The following is a 27,930-nucleotide window of genomic DNA, read 5'->3' on the forward strand; positions in this document are numbered from 1 at the left end:
CTTTACATTTTGGCATGTTTTTGCAATGGCTGGTACCGGTTGTTCCTTTCCATGTTTAGGGCTTCCTTCAGGGTCTCTTGTAAGACAGGCCTGGTGGTGACAAAATCTCTAAGCATTTGCTTATCTGTAAAGGATTTTATTTCTCCTTCACTGATGAAACTTAGTTTGGCTGGATATGAAATTCTGGGTTGAAAATTCTTTTCTTTAAGAACATTGAATATTGGCCCCCACTCTCTTCTGGCTTGTAGAGTTTCTGCTGAGAGATCTGCTGTTAGTCTGATGGGCTTCCCTTTGTGGGTAACCCAACCTTTCTCTCTGGCTGCCCTTAAGATTTTTTCCTTCATTTCAACTTTGGTGAATCTGGCAATTATGTGTCTTGAAGTTGCTCTTCTGGAGGAGTATCTTTGTGGCGTTCTCTGTATTTCCTGAATTTGAATGTTGGCCTGCCCTACTAGGTTGGGGAAGTTCTCCTGGATGATATCCTGAAGAGTGTTTTCCAAGTTGGTTCCATTTTCCCCCTCACTTTCAGGCACCCCAATCAGACGTAGATTTGGTCTTTTTACGTAATCCCATACTTCTTGCAGGCTTTGTTCATTTCTTTTTCTTCTTTTTTCTTTTGGTTTCTCTTCTTGCTTCATTTCATTCATTTGATCTTCAATCGCTGATACTCTTTCTTCCAGTTGATCGAGTCGGTTACAGAAGCTTGTGCATTTGTCACGTATTTCTCGTGTCATGGTTTTCATCTCTGTCATTTCGTTTGTGATCTTCTCTGCATTAATTAGTCTATCTGTCAATTCTTCCACTCTTTTTTCAACATTTTTAGTTTCTTTGCGCTGGGTACGTAATTCCTCCTTTAGCTCTGAGAAGTTTGATGGACTGAAGCCTTCTTCTCTCATCTCGTCAAAGTCATTCTCTGACCAGCTTTGATCCGTTGCTGGTGATGGGCTGCACTCCTTTGCAGGGGGAGATGCGCTCTTATTTTTTGAATTTCCAGCTTTTCTGCCCTGCTTCTTCCCCATCTTTGTGGTTTTATCTGTCTCTGGTCTTTGATGATGGTGACGTACTGATGGGGTTTTGGTATAGGTATCCTTCCTGTTTGATAGTTTTCCTTCTGACAGTCAGAAGGACTGTCTGTTGGTCTGTTGGAGATTGCTTGAGGTCCACTCCAGACCCTGTTTGCCTGGGTATCAGCAGCAGAGGTTGCCGAAGATAGAATATTGCTGAACAGCGAGTGTACCTGACTGATTCTTCCTTTGGAAGTTTCCTCTCAGGGGTGTACTCCACCCTGTGAGGTGTGGGGTGTCAGACTGCCCCTAGTGGGGGATGTCTCCCAGCTAGGCTACTCAGGGGTCAGGGACCCACCTGAGCAGGCAGTCTGTCCGTTCTCAGATCTCAACCTCCGCGTTGGGAGATCCACAGCTCTCCCCAAAGCTGTCAGACAGTCGTTCGCATCTGCACCGGCCCCCGCTGCTTCCCCTGTTGGTCTTCAGCTGTGCGCTGTCCCCAGAGGTGGAGTCTACAGAGACAGGCAGGCTTCCTTGAGCTGCTGTGATCTCCACCCAGTTCGAGCTTCCCAGCAGCTTTGTTTACCTACTTAAGCCTCAGCAATGGCGGGCGCCCCTCCCCCAGCCTTGCTGCTGCCTTACGGATAGATCACCGCAGACTGCTGTGTTAGCAGTGAGGGAGGCTCCGTGGGCATGGGACCCTCCTGGCCAGGTGTGGGATATATTCTCCTGGTGTGCCTGTTTGCTTAAAGCACCGTATTGGGGTGGGAGTTACCCGATTTTCCAGGTGTTGTGTGTCTCAGTTCCCCTGGCTAGGAAAACGGATTCACTTCCCCCTTGCGCTTCCAGGTGAGGCCATGCCTCGCCCTGCTTCAGCTCTTGCTGGTCAGGTTGCAGCAGCTGACCAGCACCGATTGTCCGGCACTCCCTAGTGAGATGACCCCAGTACCTCAGTTGAAAATGCAGAAATCACCGGTCTTCTGTGTCGCTCACGCTGGGAGTTGGAGACTGGAGCTGTTCCTATTCAGCCATCTTTTTTTTTTTTTTTTTTTTTTTTTTCTTAATTGAAATCAGGAAAAGAGAGCAACTCAACACTCGGCCTTGCTGACTGCTTGGTAGACAGTGACCTTCAGCCTCTCTCACACAACATCATATGATACTGTGTGGATTCAGGAATGTAAATACAATTTCTGTATCTAGCACGATCTTTTATATATTAAATCAGTGGGAGGCAGAGGCTAGGAAGAGCTTTCTATATTTAATGAAGCTCTTTGTTATCTAAGGATGTGATCCAGGAAATACCTAATACATTTGCTTCAAAGTCTAAATTTTGTGGTGGCAGATGGGATTAGGCTAAGAATACCCAGAAGCCAGTTCTCTTTCTGAGGAAATAATAATGATGATGAATATTGTTATTACAATGATATATTTCATCAAGGCTTTAAGTTTTTTATTAATCAGAGTTACAGCTTGATATAATTTCAGGGCAGAAATAGAGCGCTTTTCCCCGCAGCTGACAAAGATTTCTTAGTTAAAATTAAAGCATATTTTAATCATGAATTTCTTCCACAGGTTAGACAAAAGGGAAAGGTTAGCCAGAATATAGTTAGAAACCAGTACACAATTCATTTATTTGAGATTGTTTAACATTATCAAACCAGTCAAATATCATTTAGTCTACTCATCAGTGAATCAATAAGCAATGGCAATCTTGAAGACTTAATGGGTGAATTGAAGAACATTCATTTCAGTGTTCTCAAGTATGTTCTACAGAACGTTCCTCCCTATGATACTCTAAGGAGGAAAACATTGTTCTGTAGTCAAATATGCATTTGAAAACTGGTCTGTCTATAAAATAGATAGATTGTGTGTGTGTGTGTGTAGAGAGAGAGAGAGAGAGATACACATTACATGTATGTAGTCATGGTCCACATTAGCATTTAAAGGTTCTGAGAAGTGCTACAATAAAGAAATCTGTATTACTTTTTAAACTAGTTTTTCCCAAATTTACTTGATCACAGAACTTTTGTCTTGAATAATGAATATTGACATATTTTAAAAGGACATTTCCAGAAAATATATACTGTGAAACTCTGATTTACTTATTACATATTTGCAAGATCAGGATTCTAAAGATTTAAATTATTGTTTTAGATTTAAAAATATATATATTGGGCCAGGCGTGGTGGCTCAAGCCTGTAATCCCAGCACTTCGGGAGGCCGAGACGGGCGGATCACGAGGTCAGGAGATGGAGACCATCCTGGCGAACACGGTGAAACCCCGTCTCTACTAAAAAAATACAAAAAACTAGCCTGGCGAGGTGGCGGGCGCCTGTAATCCTAGCTACTCGGGAGGCTGAGGCAGGAGAATGGCGTAAACCCGGGAGGCGGAGCTTGCAGTGAGCTGAGATCCGGCCACTGCACTCCAGCCTGGGCGACAGAGCCAGACTCCGTCTCAATATATATATATATATATTGTTTTAAATTCTATTCATGATCCACATAGAATGAAGATAATATATGCCAAAATATTTTTGTCTCCTCCCTTTCTTTTTCAAAAAATGTTATTCCAAGGATGAAATTGGCCAGTTCTCTTACACTGCTCTCTACCACTTTAAGTTAGGGGAAGAAAATGAACTTTTTTCTACTTTAAAAAGAAAGGAAACAAACAAAAAAGAAGTCTATCAAATAATCCCCATCTGTTTACCAATTATACATAATGGTGAGTCACTTTTTTCCTATGAACAGCATAATTACCAATGCATAACCACAAAATGTGTCTGCTTTTAATCAAGAATCTCAACTCTGCCAGAATATTCTCAGATATCATTTTTATTAATGCTATGACCAGGCTTTTTAAAGAGGACAAGCTATATATATATATTTATCTCCTTGTTTTTCTTCTTAGAACCAGATTTGAAAATATACTTTAGATGCCAGACAGTAAAATAGAATTTTTATGTGCATGACTATCATAATTCATATGCACAAAACCTATCTCTCTCCAAATTACAGAGAAGATGAGCCCAATTAGGAAGAAAATTTGATTGCAGTCTTTTCCGTTGCATGAAGTCATTTTTCTTTGAAAGTTCAAACACATTACAAAAGAAGTTAATAAAGAACATTTTTCTTCATTCATTCAAAAACTATTTATTAAAGCATAGACACAATTATAAGGCAGTATGTTAAATATTACTTGAATGTGTAATTAAAAGAGACAATGATGGTTGTATCCCAGGTTCTTGAAATTACCATGTAGCTACAAAGGTACAGGACGTTCCTAATGGGTATCATTATGTGGAAGACACTATATGAAAATTTACTGTCCAGGTTTTGGCCTGCAATTTCATTTTTCCTCTTTTTTCCCATTGACATAAGCCCTAATTATATTCAATTTTTTTTTCCTTCAACTGTTATCTTAAGTTCAGGTGTTCATGTGTAGGATGTGCGGGTGTGTTACATAGGTAAACATGTGCCATGGAGGTTTGCTGCACAGATCATCCCATCACCTAGGTTTTATCCCCAGCATTCATTAGCTATTCTTCCTGATGCTTTCCCTCCCCCAGTGCCCTGATAGGCCCCAGTGTATGTTTTTCCCCAAAATGTGTCCACGTGTTCTCATGATTCAGCTACTACTTATAAGTGAGAACATGTAGTGTTTGGTTTTATGTTCTTGCATTAGTTTGCTGAGGATAATGACTTCTAGCTCCATCCATGTCTCTCCAAAGGACATGATCTCATTCCTTTTTGTGGCTACATAGTATTCCATGACGTATATGTGCCACATTTTCTTTATCCAGTCTATCATTGATGCGCATTTTTGTTGATTCCCTGTCTTTGCTATTGTGAATAGTGCTTCAATGAACATATGCATCCATGTATCTTTAACATGGAATGATTTATATTCTTTTGGGTATATACCCAGTAATGGGATTGCTGGGCCAAATGGCATTTCTGCCTCTAGATCTTTGAGGAATGGCCACAGTCTTCCACAAAGGCTGAACTAATTTACACTTCTACCACCACCAGTGGAAAAGTGTTCCTTTTACTCCTCAACTTTGCCAGCATCTGTTTTGTTTATTTGTTTGACTTTTTAATAATGGCTATTCTGACTGGTGAGAGATAATATCTCATTGTGGTTTTGATTTGCATTTTTCTAATGATCAGTGATGTTGAGCTGTTTTCATATGTTTCTTGGTCACATGGATGTCGTCTTTGAAGAAGCTGGCCTGCAATTTCTTTATGCTTTCTTACTTTGACACATTGGGCTTAACCATTTGTGAACTTGGACTGGGACAGAGAAAGAGAGCAACATCCTCAGTCCCCAACATGATTTTGGCCTCCAAAATTTCACCATTTTAATGAGTAGTACAGTCAGTCACAAAGGAAAGAAAATCTTTTATTTTTTTTTTTCACAAAATACAAAGACCTAATTTAACCAATCTACTTCTCACCTTTCTTCAACTGGATCTGCTCTAATTCTGCCAAGTCTTTCTTCCAATTGTTTAAGTTTGTTGTGGTTTGAAGATCTCCTCCAAAATGGGAGAAAGTCACTATCTATATTTCTCAAGGATTTCAAGAGAGAAGAGTAAACCAAATAAATATCTCAACAGTGAAATGGCCACTTAATGAGGAAGATAGACTTCCTTGTTTCTTAGTCTGAAAACTCTGCTAACTACCGCTATGACCTATTTATGTCCTTCAAACTAGAATTATAAATGGGGAAATGGAAGGTCATTGAGTTTCACTGAAGTTCATATGGATCTGTGTGTCCCTTTAGGGAGCTTATATTATTCTAAGAGTAGTTAGTGCTTGTCAAATGAGGCAACACTTCAGATTCTATAAATAAAAATGAGTCTCAAGCCCCACTCCAGACATATTTTTCTATAATGCATTCAGGTGATTTCTAAATCTGCAATTTTTGCTATAACATTGAGTTGCCCCGGTAACTTGAATATAAAACACACTACTACGACAGTCACCAAGGAAGTCCAGAGAATAATGCCAGTGCATCATATCTGAGCAATTAACAGAAATGTTGGCTTCTTGAGGACATCAAATAACCCAAACCAAGCTCAAGACTAAACCCTAGAGTGGTTAAGGAACTTGAGAACCGATATAGCTAGTACTGGAAATACAATCATGTGTTCCTGAGATAATGGCTAAGAGATATGACAGCTTCAGTAACACTTTCAAAAATGCTTTACATTAAGGCCTCCAAACAGAGTAATAAGACACGGGATCCAAAAAAAATTGCACAAGGCTATTTTTATTCGGAGTCATTGTTTGCAGGAAATAGAATACCACTCAAAGTAGCTTGAACCAAAGCAGATAATTCATTAGAAACAATCAAAAGGTACCTCATAAAACACAGGGCAGACAATATGTAGTCAGGCTTTAATAAGAACTAGAAAGGATCAAGGAACTTGGGTAACATTCTCTTTTTCTTCTTAGTGACAAATATCTTATCTTTGCTTTCTTTGTGGTCTCGTAATTGTTTCTAAGACCAGTATTATTTACTTCTCCATGTCCAAGACATATCCTCTCTTTTTAAATGTCCACAGTGATGCACCAATGTCACAAAACCCCAGTTCTATGTATTCAAGAAAGATAATTTGATTGGCTAGCTTGGGTCACATGCTCATCAATGGTTGTGTCACCCATGAACATAAAAGAAAAGCATGCCTACAGGTACCCTAACATGTAAATGGGAGTGAGTGTTAGAGGTAGTGCTTAGATAAAGGGACATAATTTGTCCAGTTTCAAAAGAAAAAAAATCAATATTCTGCAATATGATTTATAGCAAATTGCATAATATCAATTTATCTTTAATTTGGATCAGTGGAGTTGTGGCTCACAGGCTATTAATCCGATGTTATTGAGGTAATCCAACCTCATATGCTAAAAATAATTTACCACTTAAGCTAAGTAAACATGTTTTCAACAAATAATGTTCTTGTAAATTTAGCTTTTCTATCAAACATTCATACCCTTGAAGGTATGTCAACTAACCTTCTAACAACAATAAAAAAATTCAAAATTATAGGAAAGTCTTTTATCATTGTGGCAAACAGACTTAAAAGTTAAAATTTCTAATGACAAGACACAAAATACATATGATTCTACATAAATACTTTGTACCTGATATACACACCTTTGTTAGCCTCTTCTCTTATCAACATAAATGAGGGCTTATTGTTAATCCAGTGATTTTTATTTTTAAAATCACTTGTATTTTCTCAAAATTTCTTTCAACTAAGTTTCTCTCAACCTACTTTTAATCAAGGAACAATCAAAGATATTCGGGACCACTATTTTTTAATTTTGTAAAAGTTACACCAAAAAGTATTTACAGCATGTTATCCACAAAAGGAAGAAGGATGAGTTGCCTATATCAAGAATGTTAAACAGACAAGGGCCTAAGTAAGTCATAGCAAGTTTTAGAAGTGGTGGGAAAGTTAATTAGCCCAGACCAAGCAAAGAAACCAGACTTTAGGGCTGGTTTAGGGCTAGAGCTCAAAACAAGGCCCTACTACTGAGCATGAGTCTTTGTAATTATTCAAGTGGGTGTATGGAAGAAAAAAATAAAATAAAATTCACTAAATGCAAAAACTATACTGAGCATATTTTAAACTTTCATTCATAATTAATGTCCTCTGTATCTTCAATATGAGCATCAATTCTTACTGACTTGGCAAACTAATAGTAAATAATTCAAGGTGGTAAAATAAAAGATACATTTCCATTCTCCAATCTGCCTCTTTCTATAATGTATCCTACCACAGGAAAACCAGAAGTTCTTTAAATCTGTAGATGAGAGTACTGAAGGATAACATGAAAACGTGAACAACTGACTCATAACGTTAATGCATTTTTACTTTCTAATATTGAAAGGGGACAGGAGGCTCACATCTGTAATCCCAGTACTTTTGGAGGCCGAGGTGGGTGGATCACTTGAGGTCGGGAGTTCAAGACCAGCCTTGACCAACATGGTGAAACCCTGTCTCTACTGAAAATGCAAAATTAGCCCGGCTTGGTGACACACACCTGGAATCTCAGCTACTTGGGAAGCTGAGGCAGGAGAGTTGCTTGAACCCAGAAGGTGGAGGTTGCAGTGAGCCAAGATTGCACCATTGCACTCCAGCCTGGGCAACAAGAGTAAAACTCAATCCCCCTCCCAACAAAAAAGAAAGAAAGAAAGAAAGAGGACAGGAACTTCTGGAACCTAAAATGTAAATACATTATATAAATATAATGTAAATACTGTATTTAGATTAATATAATGTATTTACATAATATAATGTAAATACAGTATTTACATTAATATAAATTCCAGTATTAATATTACATTAATACTGTAATACAGTATTACATTATATAAATGTATTAAATTTATATAATTACATATATAATTACATTTATATTTATACTATATATAAAATATGTATTTATACATATTTTATTGGCATATATAATAGTTTTGAGGCACTAGAGTGAATGTTGTGAGTTAGCTGGGATGTAGTGACACTACAGTGAAGAAAATACATCTTATATGGGGGATATTTCCTTAGTGTTAATGTTACTGTAAGTAAATCTATGGTATAGTTCTAAATTAAAAACCTAATACTTCTTGACAAATTTCAGTGTCAAAATTTTAGGAACATTATGGGACTGTCTATATAATGCATATGACAATTTTTAAGGGGAAAAGTAAATAATTCACAGAGTTCACCCAGAAGGAAAGTCACCAAGGAGCTGCCATGGGAAATTGCTTCACTGATGATTCAAAACTGCAGCAAGTTCACAGATGTTTGGTCTCTGATAAGAAAGAGGTGCCAGTTATAATTTGCCTGAGGTGACCTTTTAAAATCACGTCAAGTCCCAAAGAACTCCACCATTTGGATGGTTGCTGGCTCTAAGATGTGGATCTGAAGTAGGCATAAAAAGTACACCAGGATTATTTTAAACAGTTGCAAACTATTCTTAATTTGTAAGAGTCATTTTTTGGCTCCCTGGTTTAGACCTATTACCCTCTTTATGTGGTTCCTAATCTCCTGGGTAATACTAAACATTGGTCTTTATGGTGACTCGTCATAAACCAACTTACACAAAGAACAAGGAGAATGAGCCTCTGCTCATTTCCTAGTCTCAAATTTCTTTTAGAGGAAGAATCATGTCTGTGGAACAGGACACATGATATATGATAGACAACTACACAATTAATTGTCTACATCTCATTCTAGCAAAGTTATTTGGGAGAAACAGTAGTTATGTCCTGTACCTGGGAACTTTCAAGCACGCAAGAACAGAAGGACTTTTTACATAAAATACCTTCTAGCCCATAGAACAAAGCTCTCCCCAGATTATTTTCAGGCATTCAACAAAGACAGAACTAGCTAGACAATATATGTCTCCAGTATTAACTACCATTTATTTCTTTTTATTGTTCTCAATAATAATATTTTTCATAGCACACTGGTCCTGTATTCAATAATCAAGATGGATATATTGCTCATGTCAACCCTTACTGAAATTTAACCCTCACCGGATAAACCCCATTGTGTTCTTGAGTCACTCCACTGTTTCAGTCAAAGAAACAAAGAAACAAAACCCAAGACATTCCATGGTTTTTCCCACTTTGCCTCCTATTTTGACTGTTTTCCCAAAAATCCTTGGAGATCTACTTCCTTTTTTTCTGGATGCATTGAAAACCTATTTTATCCTTGCTAACTACTCAAAATATGTTTTCCTTTTCCTATAATTAATCAATAAGGTCAATCCAACAGTATCTGTATTTTTTAATTGCTTAATTTTGAATTTCAAATTAAATTAGCTCTAAAAGTATTAGTAATGATTGTTTTCATCTTAATGTTATTAAACACACACAGACACAGAGTTGGCTAGAAGTTTTGTTTTGTTTGTTTTGTTTTGTTTTGTTTTGAGATGGAGTCTCGCTCTGTTGCCCAGGCTGGAGTGCAGTGGCGCGATCTCAGCTCACTGCAAGCTCTGCCTCCTGGGTTCACACCATTCTCCTACCTCAGCCTCCCGAGTAACAAGCACTTTTTGGCCTCATCTTCTTTCTTCTCCCCTATCTAACAAAATATGGTGTATTCTGATAGGTTGTACTTGCAAAAAGAACATAATGAATCATTTTCAAAATGATGATTTCTCATTTTGGCTATAATAGGAATGCTCTCTGCACAATCTTAATATAATAACTTATTTTAAAACCCAAATCATCCATATTATATATAATCATATTACATTACTAAAAAATAACACATTTGGCCAAATTGTCAATAATAAAATTATAATTTTAAGTTTGTGCACAACTAAAATATAATTGAATTTCAGAGTTGACTAAACCAGAATATAAAAACTGACACTGGATAATATTAAACTATAGTAAGCTGAATAATGACCCCCAAAGATGCTAACATTTGAATCCCCAGAAGTTGTCAATATATTGCTTTATATAATAAAGGAAGTTTTGCAGAGGTGATTAACATATTTTGAGATGGGGGAATCACCCTGGATATTAAAGGTATTCCCAGTGAAATCACAAATGCCCTATAAAATGGGAGGCAGAGATATTTGACTGAAGAGAAGGTGATGTGACAACAGAAGCAGACAAGGAAGTGATTTGTGGCAAACAAGTGGCCTTCAGCTGCCTCTGGTAATTGGAAGAGGCAAAGAACAAGTTCTCTCCTCTTGCCTCTGAAAGGAACCAGTCCTGCTCACTCCTTGATTTTAGCCAAAAGAGACTCCTTTTGGGCTTCTGACATCCAGCACTGTGAGGGAATCACTTTGGGTTGTTCTGAGTCCCTAGGTTTGTAATATTATGTCAGAGCAGCAACAGAAAATGAATACCTGGAAGTGGGACACCTGCTGAAAGAAATATCCAAAAGGGTGGAAGTGACTGGAATTTGGTAATGGGAAGAGCCTGGAAGAATTATGGAGCAGAGGATGGAAAAGTATAAATTTTCTTGAAGAAACTATTAGTAGAAGTATGGTTGGTAGTGATTCTGACAGTGAGAACACACAAGGAAATGAGGGGCATGGTGAAGAAAGCCTATGTCACCTTAGAGAATCCCGAAATTATTAGAAACAGGCTGTTGATAGAAATAGGAATGATAGGCTGGGCTTGGTGGCTCACACTTGTAATGCCAGCATTTTGAGTGGCAGAGGTGGGCAGATAGCCTGAGGTCAGAAGTTTGAGACTAGCCTGGCCAACATGGTGAAACACCATCACTACTAAAACTACAAAATTTGCTGGGTGTGGTGGTGCATGCCTATAATCCTAACTACTCAGGAGGCTGAGGCAGGAGAATCGCTTGAACACAGAAGGTGGAGGTTGCATTGAGCCGAGATTGCACCACTGCACTCTAACCTGGCAACAAAGGGAGACTTTGTCAAAGAAAAAAAAAGAAGGAAAGAGAGAAGAAGAAGAAGAAGAAGAAGAAGAAGAAGAAGAAGAAGAAGAAGAAGAAGAAGAAGAAGAAGAAGAAGAAGGAAGAAGGAAGAAGGAAGAAGGAAGAAGGAAGAAGGAAGAAGGAAGAAGGAAGAAGGAAGAAGGAAGAAGGAAGAAGAAGAAGGAAGAAGGAAGAAGGAAGAAAGAAAGAAAGAAGAAAGAAAGAAAGAAAGAAGAAAGAAAGAAAGAAAGAAAGAAAGAAAGAAAGAAAGAAAGAAAGAAAGAGGAAGGAAGAAAGAGGAATATTAAAAGCACTGTTCATGAGATCTCCTAAGGAAATGAGAAACATGTCATCTAGAGGTACTGCTTAGTTCATTCTTGCTACTTATAGTAAAATGTGATAGGAAATAATTAGACTGAAGTAATAGCTGTCAAGCACAAATAAAGTAGGGTCTGGTGACTGGGAGATTTCTCAGCCTATCCCAAGGTGCAAAAGATGCCAAACTGGAGAATCATCGTTAGGAAGTGACTTGGTTCTGGAGTGAAAGACAAGGGTGTGGTTGAACAACTTTTACTTGTGCCTCTGAAGTATCAAAAGGTTAAATTATTCAGTCATAAAGAGGGTTATTGATGAAATTAGGTGTGTGACTCATGGATTCCCTGTGCCACTTCAGCAGAAGACACTCCCTGACCCCCAAAACTTCATGTCTGTCTCACAGGCAAAATACATTCATCCCATTCTCAAGTCTTAAAAATTAAGCATCATTTCAAATCCTAAATCTTATATAAGTGTGACCAGCTCAAAATTCTGAAATTTAAATCTTCTAAATTAAGCACAGAGGGGACTCTAGATATAATCCATCCTATGGTGAAATTCCTCTTGGAATTCTGACCTTCAGAACTATAAGAGAACAAACGTGTCTTGTTTTAAGCCACTAAATTAGTGTTAATTTGCCACAGCAGCAATTAGAATACAATAAACCAGCTTTAAAACATTCAAAATTTCAGTACTTATATTTGGTGACCTCTGCAAACAATATATAAAAGAACTTGGATTTAATGAAAATTTGTGAAAAACCATTATCAACATTTTCTAACAGAGTTTTCTTTCTGACAACAAAGAGAAGAAAATTATAGGGAGTCAGTGAAGACATTCTGCCTTACAGGATGTATTTTCACCTTTGTTTAAATAGGAATTAAGATAGCTTTTAATTTCACTGTGTTCCTTTAGGTCAGAAACTTTTGACAAGTTACATTCTCTGGTGCTTAGATTGTTAATTTGTAAAGGAAGGATAGTAATAATATATAATTTATCACATAACAATGGAGTCAAATAACATCATTTATAATATCTAAAATAGCAACAATGTGAGTCACTTCTTATTTTCAACTTATTTTACTATTTCTTTACTATTATATTATTTTATTATGTGTTTAAACCCCTGTTGATAAGAAAGGAAAAACAGGAAAAAAGTTTTATTTTATTTTGGGATTTATTTCATAAATATGAAGTAAAAAGTTGAAATAGTTTTTCATCATGCAAAAATCCTTCAAAACATCATAAGTCAACTTATTTAAAAGGTTGTTTTTTCATTTTGTATGTTGATTGATAATTAAGGATAGACTTTGTGGCATTCTTATTTTAAGAAAACTTAGTTTATGACATCTCAGACCTACAGAACAAATTGGAGAATTAATATTTATTTGAAAAAGGAACCATCCGAGGGCTTCTTTGAATACCCACCAGTGGGAAAGCATTATTCATGTAAATAGAAAGTATGTATAATACAATTTTGGGGGGTTTTTATTTTTGAGACAGAGTCTTGCTCTTGTTGCCCAGGCTGGAATGCAGTGGCTCTATCTCCGCACACTGCAACATCTGCCTCCTGGGTTCAAGCGGTTCTCCTGCTTCAGCCTCCCAAGTAGCTGGGACTACAGGCGCACACTACCATGCCAGGCTAATTTTTGTATTTTCAGTAGAGACGGAGTTTCATCATGTTGGCCAGGCTGGTCTTCAACTCCTGACCTCAGGTGATCTGTCAGCCTCAGTCTCCCAAAGTGCTGAGATTACAGGCATGAGCAACTGCACCTGGCCTACGATATGTCATTTTTAAATAGCTACTCTGAAACTATGAACCATTCTCTGGAACAAAATTGATTTCATTTCCATAAATATACATTTTCTTTAATTTTGAGGAAAGTCCCATAATTTACACAAAGGCTATATTTAGCCCATAATGAATATTCATGAGAATGCATGTTATTAATAATCTTAGAGTTGTTTGCTTTATAATTCTGAATTATTTTTACATATACCTTTCAAAATATAAGCACTTTTTAAACGTATTTTCTACTTTGAATTAGGAAAATGTGTTTTAAGATAAAATTATTTTTATCAATTTAGTTTCAATTAAAAACAAATATATCAAATAGGAGACATATACATCACCTTCCCAAGCCCCTGATACACAGCAGGCATTTAAAAAGTAGAAAAAAGTTGTGGTAAAATAAAAATGTACATGGATATTACATTATTATATCATTATTATTAATGTTATACTTTCAGGAAGGGCCAAAATATTGTATGAACCAAAGAGTCAAAGTTTTGAAGGAAATTTGTTTTATGTGGTATTTTAATTTAGCTTAGCATATTTGATTTTTAAAAAATTAATTACACATTTTAAAAATTCATAGTACCTAGGGGCTATGACATATACAAAACTGTGGGAAAATGACATTTGTGTTTTTCTTTCCTAGAGAGCATAGGTCTTCCTTCCTCCCACTTTTTATTATGCATCACATATACACACAGGTGTAAATACATGTATATAATCAATTTATAGCATCTACTTGAGTATTGAACAGGAGATGGTACTGAGATTTGGCAGGGTGAGAATAACATTGGAAGCAAAATTAGAAATGATCAGGATAACACAGCAAGTCATATCTGCTTAACTTTATTCCTATATTCTTGCCATTAAAAATAAATTACTTTTTGGCCGGGCGCGGTGGCTCAAGCCTGTAATCCCAGCACTTTGGGAGGCCGAGACGGGCGGATCACGAGGTCAGGAGATCGAGACCATCCTGGCTAATACGGTGAAACCCCGTCTCTACTAAAAAAATACAAAAAACTAGCCGGGCGCGGTGGCGGGCGCCTGTAGTCCCAGCTACTCGGGAGGCTGAGGCAGGAGAATGGCGGGAACCCGGGAGGCGGAGCTTGCAGTGAGCTGAGATCCGGCCACTGCACTCCAGACTCCAGCCTGGGCGACAGCGCGAGACTCCGTCTCAAAAAAAAAAAAAAAAAAAAAATTACTTTTTAACTTAATAACTAAACCAACTACAAACTACAACTTTTTTGTAAATTATAAACTTGGGAGGCTTTCTTGTCACCTTCATTAATTATATACAATGTTATCACTGCTGAATTTTAAGTAATATTAATAACAACATAATAAAATATCCTATATTTAGTCTTACTGTCCCTCATTTTTATTCATGTTTATAGTAGAGCATCTGTTTCCTGACATTTTTAAGTGCCTACACTAAAATAGGCTAACAAATGTCATTCAACACTTCGTATAACTAAAAGCACTAAGTCTAAAAATGTGTCATAATAAAACAAGGTGATATTTGCATCATTAAAAAAACTACATAAGTGGTATAAACATAATTCACTTTTAAAGGTCTTATATGACAAGAAAATACTTTCAGCCTACCTTGGAACTTACATATAAAAATGATCCATTCTTAATGTACATAAAAAGTCACCCTAGAAGAAAGTGCACATTATAGTATACAGTAAGAATCTGACCCAACAAATAAAGAGTAATAGTGTTTCTAGAAGGAAAAAATGGTTTATTCTAGCTTTCTATAAAGGGAAACAAATTGAATAAAATCAAAAGTAATGCCATTTACTTTTCCAATGTGTGTTTGCTACGTACACGTAAGGAATTATTAGAATAATGACACACATTTGTGTTGTTTTATAATTGTCAATATATTTTCACATTCAATGCTAACCTCTCAGCCATGCTTTAAGGTAGACAGTACAGATCTGAACCCCATTTTATATGTGAAGTCACTGAAATCCAAGGAGATTGAGTTCTAAAGTTTATTCAGGGATGAAGTTGAAGTTGGAAGCTGCATTTCAGTTTTCTCAAGCCAAGTTCTCCAAGTCTTGATTTTGAGACATTTATTAATAAATACTTCAATCCATGTACACATAATCATAAGGAAGAGACAACACATTTCCTATTAGAACCAGCCTTCTGGAGTTCTCTGAATGTTAATGAGATGAATAATGCTGAGGTTCAAAGGAATGCCAAGTAAATGTTACCACTCTTCTCTGACGAAGTCTGAAACAACAGAGAAGTAAGACAAAAGATTCCACAGTTAGGAACCAAAATATCACTTTTGTCACTAATACATTTGGAGAACATGGCTTGGGCATGTGCCAACAATGGATTTCCTACAATTGATGCCAGAATCAGAGCAACATAACCTTCCGGTCACCCACAGCCTTGGACCACCATAAGCCTCAACAGGGAACAGGGCCTTTGCATTTAAATGGATCACATGCTTAAGAGCATATGACTTCTGTAGGCAAGTAGATCCCACAAATAAGGAGAAAAGGAGCCAGGTTTTCATGCCTAGTTTTTTCCAGTACTCACCAACAGGTGTGCGAGGAAGTGGAGAGAGGCAGCGTAACCAACCAGTGGAGCTTCCCTGCTATTTGGAAGAAACCATCAGGAGTGAGAAAGAAATGTTTCTTCTCCCTAAAAATGTCAAATAATTGTGGTGACAAGAAATATATGTAAATACAGTTTAGACTTTCAAAATGTCCTGCCAAAAGTCATAAAATGTCCACATTTGCCATGAAAGGATATAGAAAATAACGTTAATGAAGAAATATAGGAGCCCTGAGATACAGATAGTTATTTCATTCAAGTGAGATATGGTGGAATCTCTTATTTATACTGAAGCTGCAATTCCCATTGATGTACTGTAAAATAATCTATAAAGAGAAACATACCTGATTTTTCCTGAAATCCCTTAAACTGATCTAAGGAAGGAGGTGTGCAGCTTACTAAAACAACTTGATGAGACTTAATATCATCTCCTAACTAGGTGTAGCTTTAAATGGATTGTGTTCCTCCTTTCTCCCATGCCCTTGGAGGAGACACATAATGAATTTATTTACCTTGATATCTAGTTCTAACTCTTTAATGTAAGAGTAAGTCTTATATCCCATTAACCCCCAAGACTAGATTTTTAAGTATAAATCAAATTTCCCCTCTCTTCATTCACATATTGGAATGGCACAGATATTTAGCCCTTCGTACAACTTTTGCTAGAGCTGTGACTACAGATAGTTGAATTTATTGGTCCCCATTTGTATCACTTTGAAAAAACTTACAGCATCAGATAGCTTTGTCTTTAGCTTGGGTCACCCCCATTAGATATCATCTCAGTTATTTGCCAATTTCATTTTATGTATGTATGATATGGTTTGAATATATGACCTCACTACAAATCTCATGTTGAAGTGTAACCTCCAATATTGGAGGTGGAGCCTGGTGAGAGGTGTTTGGGTCATGGGGGTGGATTTCTTCCAGCTTGTTGCTGTCTTCACAATAGTGAGTGAGTTCTTGACAGATCTGGTTGTTGTAAAGGGTAACACCTTCTCTTCTCTCTTGCACCTTATTTTACCATGTGACATGGCTGCTCCAGCTTTGCCATCCACCAAAGGTAAAGGCTCCCTGAGGATGCCCCGGAAGCTGACCAGCTGCCTGGGCCATGCTTCCTGTATAGCCTGCAGAAAGATGAGCCAATTAAACCTTTTTTCTTATAAATTACCCAGTCTCAGGTATTCCTTTATAGCAGTACAAGAACAACCTAATACGATGTACATGCCTTGATGACAAGTTTCAGGTTATCACAAGAAACATATAATAAATACATTTAAATATATTCAGCAAACATTAAGCTCTTCCAAATTTTATTAATGTTAAATTTACATAAATAAATTGCAGTGAAATCTTGTGTGTGTGTGTGTGTGTGTGTGTTTGCTTAGAAAAATAAATAAATTTATGCCAATGTGAAAAAGTAGGAATTCATGCTTTTGGAGACAAGGATGGAATAGGAAGAATACGCTCTTCTCAGAAAGTTTTCTTCTGACACAGAGAAAGGCTCTAACAATTATTGCACTCATGTATCACTACTAAGAGTGTGGTGTATACACCAGCAGCATCACCCAGGAACTTCCTAAAAAATGCAGAATTTTGGGTCCCACTCGACCTACTGAATTTGCACCTGTATTTTAACCAAATCCCCAGGCAGCGCATATGCACATTAAAATTGAAGAAGCGCTGCATTAATCCATGAATACAATTGTTCAATGAGCATTTGGAGCCTGGAGAATGCTGGGATCAGAAAGAAAGCTTTCTGGAATACAGAAATCATTATTTTGCCTTTGTTCTAAACAATGGAGCCTCCACATTTGGAAAATGAGATACAGATGCTTTTTATCTTCCTCAAAAGAGAACGGAGTTGAAGAAAGTCTGGTAGTCATGGTGGCTCAAGCCTGTAATCCCAGCACGTTGGGAGGACAAGGTGGGAGAATCACTTAAGGCCAGAAATTTGAGCCAAACTTAGGGCAACATAGGGAGACCCTGTCTCTACAAAAAATTTAAAACTTTGCCGTGCATGGTGGCACATGTCTGTAGTCTCAGCTATTGTTCTGGAGGCTGAGGCAGGAGGATTGCTTGAGCCCAGGAGTCCAGGCTGCAGTGAACTATGGTCATGCCACTGCATTCCAGCCAGGGAGACAGAATGAGACCCTGTCTTTAAAAAATAAATAAATAAATAAATAATATCATTATATTTATGAAGAAGAAAGTCTGGAGACTGATAAACCTGAATTATTGAGGAGAGAAAGGGGTGGCCACATGTGGAAGGGCAAAAGGATGACTCAGTCTGTGAGCATGAAAGATGAAGCAATGGTGATCAAAGTTTATACAATCAGGAAAGGTGCACAGAACATGTTCACTGATATTAGTGTCATGGATATGTCTATGCTGGAAAGATATGTCTGTCTTTTACTACAGCAAGTGTAGATTAAGTATCTGCTACTCAGACAGCCAACCACCTGTTTGTAGTTATCAAGGACTTACCTCTAAGCCAGGTTCAGTCCTTTACTGCAAATGGGGTATAAGGCCAGTCTTCAAATCAATTCTATGGAAAGGATAAAATATACTAAGTTTTAGCTTTTAACATGAGTTCTATTTTTCTTTCCACAACGTGCAAGGAGATTTTTAGTGGTTGAATAAAGGATAAAAACAAGAGGTAGGCTTATGACATCTGTATATACTATCTCATTTTGATGATAATATCAAGTGTACCTTAACACGCTTTCATAGATTTATTTTGTATTGTGAAAGAAAAATACAATACTGAGACCCCAAACTCACTATGTCAAAAGAAAAAGTTGAGCTTGGGAACTTGGTCATGCAAAAATTGCCTTCCTTTTATTCTCAAGCAGTTCACTGTAATTTTACATGCTTAGTTTATCTTGTGTAAAATGTAGATTTACTGAGTGGGAGACAAATGCATAATTGACTTTTCCCCTGCTCCTTTCTTTTCACAGGCAAAATGTAGATTCATTGAGTATTAGAGCCTCAGGAGAAAGTAACCATTCGCATCATTGTCCGCCCCCTCTCTTTCTTCTTGTTCCTTTTTTCTTTCCCTCTCACTTGCTCTTTTCCCAACAAATACTAAAGTTCTCCAAATCTTCTTTGGAAAAGTACAGGACATAGTTCCTACTGTAACTTGTGTTTCTTTTTTCCAGGTGTATGCTCAACCTTGGAAAAATAAATCCCTAAGTCTGTTGAGGTCTGCCCTGGTTACATTTTGGTTTATAGTATTTAGATTAGTTAAAGCTAAGAAAATCTGAGAAATTGTCTTAAATGTGGCTTGTGTTAATCCATTTTTGTATTGCTATAAAGGAACACCTGGGATGGGATAATTTATAAAGAAAACTGGTTTAATTGGCTCATAGTTCTACAGGCTGTACAGGAAGTATAATGCTGGCATTTATTTCTGGTGAGGGCCTCAAGAAGCTTACTATCAGGGTAGAAGATGGAAAGAAAAGAAAAGAGAGCCAGTGTGTAACATGGCAAGAGCAGGAGCAAAAGGGGGCAAGTCTTAGACTCTTTTAAACAAACACCAGATCTCCTGTAAACTCAGAGTGAGAACTCTGTCATTACCATGAGGATGCCACCAAGCCATTTGTGAGGGATCCACACCCATAATCCTGAAGTTCCCACCAGGCCCCACCTCCAACATTGGTGATTACATTTGAACAAGAGATTTCAAGGAAATTAACATAAAATCCATATCATTCCATCCCTGGCTCCTCAAATGTCATGTTCTTTTCACATTGCAAAATAAAATTATCCTTTTCCAATAGTCACAAAATGTCTAGCCTCATTCTAGCATCAACTCAAAAAGTCCCATCTCATTTGAGACTCAAGGCAAGTTCCATCCACTGTGAGCATATAAGATCAAAAATAAGTTATTTATTTCTAAGATACAACAGTAGCACAGTCATTGGGTAATATTCTCTTTTGGAATGAGAGAAATTGGCAAAAGAGGCAAAAATCCTCACGGAATTCCAAAAACCAGATAGAAAGACATTAAATTATAAAGCTTCAAAATAATCCCTTGACTCCATGTACCACACCCAGGGCTCATTGGCACCAGGGGTGATCACCCAAGGCCTTGTGAAGCTCTCTCCCAGTGATTTGGTAGCCTCCATGGCTGCAGTCATGGATTGAAATTCTGGTTCTGGTGCCTGTGACTTTTCCATTCTGAGGTTTTGTTGTGGGATTCAGGAGGACAAGAGAGATACCTCGGGTTAAAACAGGAGAATCTTTATCGAGTGAACTCAAGCCCAGCAGACACATGTCCAAAGACTGGACCCAGAACAAAGACAGCACTTGACTTTTATACACACTTCACAAAAGGGGTGGGCTAGCTTAAAGCAAGCTTATGGTGGCGTGAAAGCAGGGATACAGAGGCAGGACAAACTCAACATTACACATGATCGTTGTGAAGCAACTCAGATGTCTGTTATCTAGGTTTTGCTCTAAAGTTCCTTGCACTGGTTTATTTCATAACCTTCACTGTGGTGCCCAGGCCTACTCACGCTTCCATGACTTTGTTGTACTTCTTAGATGAAACAGAACACGAAGTCACTAGTTACAGAAAACAGGAATCTATAAATTCATTCCATAAAACAAAGGAAAATTTGTTTATCTTCTCCCTGTGTTGAGGGAGTGCTGGGAGAGTCTGCAGAGCACATCAGATAATATTATCAAAACTTTTTCTGGGTCTGAGCTGTGCCTGTTGCTGCCTCTGGGACAAGTCAGCCTAAAACAGGAAAACTTATTTCTCTTTCCTTTTAATTTTATTTTTGTTTAATTTCCCACCTCAGTTTCAAGACGCTGGTGGCTAGACCATGTGTGGGGATCTGAAGGGCCGTCGGCCCTGTTCCCACAGTTCCACTGGGAAGTACACTAATTGGAACTCTGTGTGGGGCTCCAGCTTATGATTGGTCACCCAGACTTTCCTATACATTCTCTAGCATCTAGGTGGAAGCTGCCAAGCCTTCTTCACTCTCACATTGTAACGGCCTGTGATGCATGGTGGCAGCATCCACTTCTGGTGAGGACCTCAGGAAGCTTAATCATGGCAGAAGGCAGAGAGGGATCCAGCACATCACAAAGCCAGAGCAGAATCAAGAGAGACAGGAAAAAGGTTCCAGACTCTTTTAAATAACCAGATGTCCTGTAAACTCAGAGGAAAATCTCCCTCATTGCCATGAGGATGGTACCAAGCCATTCATGAATGATCCACCCCCAGGATCCTAACACCTTCAACCAGACCCCACTCCAACATTGCTGATTACATTTCAACATGAGATTTGGAGGAACAAAGCATCCAAATCACATCAGGGGTGAAAATGTTTTTACTGTTTCATTTATGAAAAGGAAAAGAGCTAATCAAATATTAACTTTGAAGACTGGAAACTATATTCTGAATTTAGCTTGAGGATACTAGATTTTACCAGTTTCTTGTCTGAGTGAAACATGTTATAATATCACAACCTTTTAAAAATTTGAAGGAGATATAATAAACTTTTAGGTAAGATTTTAGGACAATAGCAAGGACTGCTATTTCTCTACTACAAAGTTCCTTAAGAAAATCTTACCACTTGTCAGTCATAGAGACCAGAAATAAACACTTTTGCCACTTACCTTCATCATTCCCTCTATTAAGATTATAAATAGTGAATGATAATTATCACAGAAAATGTTGAATGTATAGGCCCCCCTCAGGGTTAACAGCAGGTATTAATTTAAAAACTAAAATAAATATTTTAAAGTAATTAACAGCACATTTCATCTATCAAGTAACATTTTTGAACCCTAGCAGAAGAACTGAAACAATGAGGAAAAGGAAAAGCATGATATGCCTGTGCTAAGATAAGAAAAAACTCCATAATTTTGAAGATTTAATTGGTTTATTCATGAAGGTTTTGGAGTCCTTGTAACTTCAATTATGTAAGTATAAGCTAGAAATATATTTATAGTACAAGGCTTTAAATTTAAGTATAGGCTAGAAATATATTTATGGTACAAGGCTTTAAATATCTGTGGGATAAATTCCTTATAAGTACTCAGACTGCTTTTCATAATACTAATTCTGTATACACTTTGAAGGAAACTTGTAAATTAGAGCTGGGGTTAGAGTAAGACAAAGATAGAACAAGTTCATTATATGAATTACTGGTTTTAAATACACAACAAAATTGTTTGTATTAATAATATTTGATTTAATTTCCATAGCAGAATTTCCTGTATTTATTAGTTAATTTTTATTTATTCATCTGTTGGTTAACAATGTTCTTGGTCATTAACAATAGGTTTAACTTAATTACTCCAGTAAAACCTATATTCTGTTCTTTGAGTTTATGACCATTCTCAATTATGTATTCTGCACAGATGTCAGAGTGACTTTTACAAAATACAAAATAGGTATGTCAGTCTTCAGCTAAAAATTATACAAGAGCTCCATATAGTCTTTCAGATAAAGTTTAAATATGATAACTGGGACACAAAACAGTTCATGATCTAGCCCTTGATGTCTGACCAGTACAGATTTAACAACCACTAAGGGAAAATTAGTATGCCCAAAAATATTGTGCCAAACCCCACTATTTTTGCCATTTACACTAGGCAGGTCTCATTTTTCTCTGGTCTGTTCTCATAACTGCATCATCTTTGTCCTGAGGGCTTACCCTGACTTTCAATTGAATTCTAATTTTGCCTTCCAATCTTTGGAATTTTTAATGTGATCTTCAGCATTTTGCAGTATTCTCTGTTTTGGCTTATGTTTGCCTCTTTGAGGTTTTTCCGTGGCTGGCTACCCCAGTATAACTCATGACCCTTTGTTCTTGCCTCCAGACCACACCCATGACATTCACTTACAAGGGGGCATTTAAATGTTAGTGTTTCAGCCTCATCTTTCTACTTCCGCCTCAACTTCAATTGCACAGCAGATATTATTACTGCTTGAATTTTAAATTGTTCTTCTCATCTTTTTTCTGTTTAATCTGTTAATCTCACTCTCTTGAAGACATTTTTTCCCTTCTCTCTGCAGGGCAATCTACTTGCTAGATACATCAATAACTTTCTTAAATAGACACCCACTTGGTTTATTCTTTTAATAAATATTTATTGAGCACCTATATTTTATATCTTTTGGGGGTGACACTGTGGAGAGCTAATTCATCAAATCCCCACCCAGTGAATTGGATATTTCAATAGCGTGTTAGACTTGACATGCCTCTGAATTAAATACACATGTTCTTACATGGGTTTGTGACAATACAGTTCAAAGGTAGATTGCAGAGTCTGAATGCCTCTGTCTTATCTCTTATTAATCTACTTATAAATAAAAATATCTTTCTAATGATTCTGTATAAGTGATGTGTGTTACTTTCTCTATATTAATGTATATTTTGGAGTTGGATTTGGAATTTGGAATAAAGGTAAATATAATTAGACCTTATATAAAGCCCCTACCAATAACATGATGCTCAGGACTAAAGACACGATCATTCTAGGTTAGAATTTGCAAGTCCAAATGACAACCTAAGTGCTATTTATTTATGTAAAAACTTGTAAATTGCAAATACAAAAAGACTTAGTGATAGTGATGAAAAATCAGAGGTTTTACATAAAAAGCTGATATTCTAAATTCAATCTGTTAGGTTGTATTTTTTTCATATATGAGATATGATAATAGAACAAACAAAACAGACACAGAGCAAAATAAAATATGTGCTTTTGCTTGTAGTATGCCTTTAGGATAATTTTGAAACTCTATTTTGACAAACCTGATAGTTTTTGCATGTCTAAAGTTCTCCTTTAAAATAAATTTGCTTGGGTTAAGAATTTTTTAAATCAAGAAATACGTACTCAGTGATAGTTTTTATGTAACCTTAAGTTACCAACAAAATGACATGAACAAATTTATAAAATGTGTCCAAATATAAAAGAAACCACATGTCCATTTAAAATAATGGAAGTATTAAAAGACTGAGAGCTTATCTATTCTGAGTCATTCAGGAGGTACAGCCTATCTATTTCAGCTCAGATGGACAATATGCAGGGAAAGAAGTGGGCCTGATACTTAATTCCTTTATGAAAGCATGGTCAGTATATTAATATGTAATCTTTAGGCAAATGAAAGTTTTAAAGGTAGACAATACACAAGGAGGATTGACTCAGACAGGTTTAGTTTAAAACCTATTATATACAACTTAAAAATTTGTGCGCATTTGGCAAATTGATTGAATTCCCAATCCATTTATTCACGCAGCAAACAGTAACACTTAAATTGTCAGAATCTGTCCAATTGGAGCTCATATTCTGGCAGAAAAAAATATTTGAATAATTTAGTACAGTTGTGATGAGTATTATGACAGGATAGAACATAATGCTCTCATGGAGGAAAAAAGGGAACTAGCAGTGTCAGTGTTCTCATTTCTAAAATGTATTTTGAGTTTATGGCTGTATATTGTGTAACATCAAGGTCTTATTTCATTCTTTTGTATGTGGCTATCCAGTCGTTTCAGACTGCTCAATTGAACAGACTGCTGACTCCTCATCTCATCCTTTTTCCCCTTTGGGACACAGTCCCACTCATGCTGTTGCCCAGACTGGAGCTCAGTGGTGAGATCTCAGCTCTCTGCAACATTTACCTCCTCTCTTAGAGCGATTCTCCTACCTCATCTTCCCAAGTGGTTGGGATTGCTGCTGTGCGCCACCACACCTGACTAATATCTCTTGTATTTTTACTAGAGATAGGATTTCACCATTTTGGCCAAGCTGGTCTGAAACTCCTGACCTCAAGTGATCCACCCAACTCAGTCTCTGAAAGTGCTGGAAGTACAGGTGTGAGCCACAGCACCTGGCCTCATTGCATCTTCTAGGCGTTCTTTGAAAACAATGTGTTGACTGCATACAGGTGTGCGTTTAATTTCTCTTATGTCCCTAGGTTCATGGATTCATTTTTATGCCACTAGTGTAGTTTTTGGATGAGTGGAGGTGTTACATGTAATTTGAAACTGTGGAGTGTGCAGCCTCCAGTTGAGTTTGCATTCCCTAGAATTGCTTTGCATATTCAGGTTCTTTGGGTCTTTACTGGTTCCATGTGAATTTTTAGCCATGTATCGTTAACATTTCATAAAACGTTTGTTTTATACTTCATGTCCAGAATTAGGGGTGCATTGGGACATTCTGATACTTGTTTGTATACCTTGAGTATGGATAAAATCAGGGAGTTTCCCAAGCTTGTGGCCACGTGTAGGTTTGAGATCTTCAATGTGTGAACATTCAGTGTCCTCCTTGATAGCTATTTGGAAATCAGCATAACCATATTGTTAAGTATGTTGCCCTGCTTTGGACTGGAATACCAGAATGTATTCCTCTCCTGTAACTCTCTGTGTACCTATTGCCAATCCTTGAGGTCCTCTCCTCCACCTAGTCTGTGGTGACCACTACTGTATTTTCACCTTCATTGAGTTAAATTTTTCAACTCCCATGTGAGTGAGAACATGCAGGCTTGGTCTTTGTCTGCCTTTCTGATTTGATTGAACATAATATCTCCAAGTGCAGCCATGTTGCTGGAAATGATAGGATTCTATGAATTTTGATGGCGCAGAATTATTGCATTGTGTCTGTGTACAAGAGATTCTTCATCCCTTCATCTGTGGATGGACAGGTCGGCTGATTTCTTATGTTGGCTTTTGGGCATAGGGCTGAATTCCACCTGGGATGATAGATAATCTCTTCCATGTCTTGATCATGTGCTCTGTGTGTATACCTAGGAATAGAATTGCTGGAGAAAATGGTAGTTGTAGTTTTACAATTTCAAGGAACATCCAGGTGGTTTCTTTAGTGTGCATACTAGTTTACCATTTCCCACCATATGTGGAGACAAGTGCCTCCTCCGGAAATCCACACGTTGATTGGATTGTGTTTTAATATGTTTCAACTTTTTTTGTAGCATCTGTTGCATGTAGAGTGAGATGAAATCTTGAGTGTGTTTTTTATTTTTGTGTGTGTATGATAAGTGGTACTTGCTATGTTATTGTGAATTTGTTTTTAATTTGTTGTGTAGGACTGGGCAGAGGACCTGAAGACATGAGGTTGATGCACAGGTCGAAGGGAAGATTCTCACCATCGCTGATGCACACAAAAATGTATGTGAAAATCACACTCAGATTTCATCTCACTCCAGTTAGAATGAATACTACCAACATTTGATGGCAGTTTTGTTTCTATAGAGTGTGTGTGTGTGTGTATGTATGTATACACACACACACACAACCCAAGGGTGCAAGGGACATTTTGACATATGTATGTGTAGCATCATGATCAAATCATCGTATCTGGCATCTGTCTGACCTTCCATCATTATTATTTCTCTGTGGAGAGAATATTCAGAACCGTATTTTCCAGCTGATTTTGAAAAAATTTTCTAGATTCTGTTGACCCTAGTCACCTAGTCACCCTGCTGTGCAATAGAACACCAGAATGGATTCCTTGTATCTGAGCGTCACTCTGTACCCGTTACCAATATCTAAGTGTGGTTTCGATTTACATTTTGCTGTGGTTAGAGATGTTTGCCAAGTTATCATGAACTTGTTTCAATTTGATGTGTAAGACTGGGCAAAGAACCTGAAGACCTGAGAAGGATGCACAGGTAAAAGATTCTGAATCAACATTATGATCCTCACAAGAAGTCGATCAAAACCACACTTAGATATCATCTCACTCCGGTCAGAATGAACGTTACCAAAATGGGACAGCAGTTTCATTGCCGTAGAGTATGTGTGTATAACCAGCGTGTGCAAGGGACCATTTGATCTGTGTAAACGTAGCATCATAATGAAGTTGCATTGTCTGACACCTCTGTGAGCCCCAGAGTTATGATTTCTCTGTGGAGAGAATATTCACAACTGACCTTTGTAGCTGTTTTGAAAATTTTGGTTTTCTGTTCTTGCCTTTTGTTCATAATGGCCTACGGCTCTGTCCAGGTTTCTGGTAAGGGCATGGATTTGTTTTTTATGACTGTGTAGTGTTCCGCGGTGTGTATGTACCACATTTCCTTTCTCTGATCCACTGCTGATGGGCACCAAGGCTGATTCCATGTCTTTACCATTGTGAGTAGTACTGCCGCGAACATATGAGTGCATGTGTATTTTTCATGGAAGAATTTTCCTTCAGGTAGCTCCTTAGGAGTGGGTTGCAGTGTTGTGTGGTAGTCCTCTTTTAGGTTCTTTGAGAAATGTCCACACTGCTCTCCAGGGGGTCTGAACTAGTTCACATTTCCCCCAACAGTGGACCTGCATTTCTTTGCTCATCTGCCCCACCAGCCTCTGTTGTTGTGGACTGTGTGTCATAATTGCCATTCTGAGCAGTGTGAGATGGTATCTCAGTATGTTTCTGATTTGCATTTCTCTGATGATCAGTGAGATCGAACATGTTTTCATGCTCATTGGTTACTGGTACACCTTCTTTTAAGTGTGTGTTCATGTCCCTTGCCCATTTATAAATTGGGTTTTTTTTCTGATTTTATTTGTTTAAGGTCTTTATGGTAAATCCTGGATATTAGACGTTTTTCAGATACGTAGTTGGGGAGTCTGTTCCCTCATTCTATAGGCTGTGTGCTGACTCTGTGGTTGTTTCTTGTTCTGTACAACAGCTCTTTTGTGTATTAGGTCCCACTTATCAGTGATTGTTTTTGTTGCCTTTGCTTTTGGGGACTTGACATATAAATGCTTTGCCAAAGCCTCTGTCAAGAAGGGTATTTGCTAGATTCTCATGCAGGATTTTTTTTATAGTTTCAGGTGTTGGATTTTTATGTATTTATGTATTTATTTAC

The sequence above is a fragment of the Rhinopithecus roxellana genome, chromosome 13 (genome assembly GCF_007565055.1).
Source record: "Rhinopithecus roxellana isolate Shanxi Qingling chromosome 13, ASM756505v1, whole genome shotgun sequence".
In the NCBI taxonomy this organism is placed as follows: domain Eukaryota; kingdom Metazoa; phylum Chordata; class Mammalia; order Primates; family Cercopithecidae; genus Rhinopithecus; species Rhinopithecus roxellana.